General features: G+C 46.2%; 1 pseudogene; it reads left to right on the forward strand.

Annotated features, from left to right (window-relative positions):
• The first annotated feature begins 952 nt into the window (after positions 1–952).
• Positions 953–1827, forward strand: LOC130856384 (speedy protein C-like; annotated as a pseudogene).
• The last annotated feature ends 454 nt before the right edge of the window (positions 1828–2281 follow it).

The raw sequence follows: 2281 nt of genomic DNA on the forward strand, positions 1-2281 counted from the left end.
AAACCAAGTTCTAATTATTTTCTGGTATATTATGATATGTTTCAACAAATTTAATTTTGAAATAACACCTACTTTAGTTCTTTTTCTTTGTTAATAAAATATTCTAAAAACTTCCGGGCAGCTATTTTGATCTGAAATCCTTGAAAACACACACACACACACACACACACACACACACACATAACTTTAATGAATACTAAGAACAGGTAGTGTGGTATTGCATTCTTCAAAACACTCATGCAAATGGATTATTTAGTTTTATTTACCTTTGCTGAAAGTAGGTAGATACAAAGAGAACAGACAGCAAGAGAGACGACAATCTATTTTTAAATAAACAAGAACAATGCAAGATGAGATCAGACATAGTCTTTGTGCAAACCTGGCAGATTTAGTTTAGCTAAATAAACTATGTTAAAGTCATGTTACTGTTTAAGAAGCAAATATGCATAGATGGGAACAGTGACCAAAAACCTTAAGAAGCAGAACTTTGGAAACAGACAACAAAAAGCCAGGTTTTAATTTTGGATCGACCACATATGGACCTAGTGGCTTCATTGGTCTCATCTGTAAATCTGAGACTATAAAACCTATCCAAGAGGGTTACCATAAAGAATAAATGCATGGAGATGTTTCAGATAAAGTCGGTTCTCAAACACTGACCAGTATCCACTCCAAGCCACACCTCACTCACACATACACACTTACCACAGCTATTTCCATTTATATTAGATCATTATTTACTTGCTTTGAAAAGTAGGAAAGTAGGAAATAGGAAAATTTTAAAATATTATAGGCAACCAAGATGAGGATCACCTGACATTACACAAGATATAGACATGCTATATAGCTTTTAAGACTCAGCCTCCTTTTTAGGCAAAGATCTGACCTTGCATTTACTGTATACTAGCAGCTCTCAGAAAACAGCTGATGATGCTGTAGGTTAACTCCTGAACTCAGGTCACCCTGTCCCACCACCCCCACCCCCCAAGAGATGAGTGATGCACAAGATCTTGCCACAATCCCCGCAGTTGGCACCCAGGTGTAGCTGAGAGGCTGGAGCCGTCAAGGTGAGGGCAGTGAGTCTTTCCATTGCCACAAGCACCAGGAGCTCCAGGCCTTCCTCAGCCTTCTGGAGCACAGGTCCCTCCAGGATTTTCTCTCCAAAGATCCCTGTTTCCAGATTTCAGATAAGTACCTCCTGGCCATGGTGCTGGTCTACTTCTGGCGTGGCAACCTGCAGCTCAGCAAGTACACCCACAGCAATCTGTTCCTGGCACTGCACCTTGCAAATGACATTGAGGAGGACCTGGAGGACCCCAAAAGTGTGATTTTTCCGTGGGCCCTGGTCCAAGATTGGCATCATCAAGTGTCCGACTTCCTGCGTCAGAGGGACAAGCTGTGGGCACGGATGGGCTTCAGGGCCGTTGTGAGACGCCAGAGCTGTGAGGAGGCCATGGCCAAGGAGCCGACCCACTGGGCCTGGACACGGAAGCGGCACCTCCACCACGGCAGGGCTCAAAGGAGCTACCCAAAGGCCCAGATCCCCCTCCCCTGGGGTCCCGGCCTCTCGCCACCCCACTGTCCCCTCTGTGGTTTGTCCCCTCACCACAGCCACTGCAGCCACCACCCCCGCCCCTTGCGTGTCGTATCCAAGCGCCCTTGCCAAAACCCTGAGCAGCACCACCCTCCCTCCCACGCTTGCCTTTCAGTGGCTGAAGACTCCTGGAGTGGGGGCTTCCTCACTGTCCTACCCACCCAGCTGCAACTGGAGCCAGGCACCTACACCTCCACGTCTTCTCAAAGCTGCTGCCATGCCCTCAGCGCTGACACTCACGGGGGAAAGACAGCCTGTCTGCTTTCCTGCTGATCCAATGCTCTACTAGCGGCAGCCCCCTCCGGCTTTTTGTCTCCTTGGCCTCAGGCTGTCAGGGCTGCCCTTGCCCCCTGCCCCTTCCTCCCACCTTGCGACTTGTACCCACTCTGACCTGACTCCTCTGATAAATTCATGTCCAGAGGACACCGAAAAAAAAAAAAAAGAAAGAAAAAGAAAACCGTTGACAAGACTACAGTAAATTTCCCCTTTGTGCTTTTAGGACCAACCCCTGTTGGTATTTTTTAGACTCAAGATTGGTGGTAATATGTTTCTGTTTATTCTAAGCTGAAATACAAAAAAAAAAAAGAGAGAGATGGAATCAAGAGTCACTTGTTAGTTACCATTCCAAATTTCAGACCATATGAATACGAGAGATTTAGAGAAAACACAGCACTCAATTTCTCCTTG

This window comes from Hippopotamus amphibius, chromosome 7, assembly GCF_030028045.1.
Source record: "Hippopotamus amphibius kiboko isolate mHipAmp2 chromosome 7, mHipAmp2.hap2, whole genome shotgun sequence".
NCBI classification, from domain to species: domain Eukaryota; kingdom Metazoa; phylum Chordata; class Mammalia; order Artiodactyla; family Hippopotamidae; genus Hippopotamus; species Hippopotamus amphibius.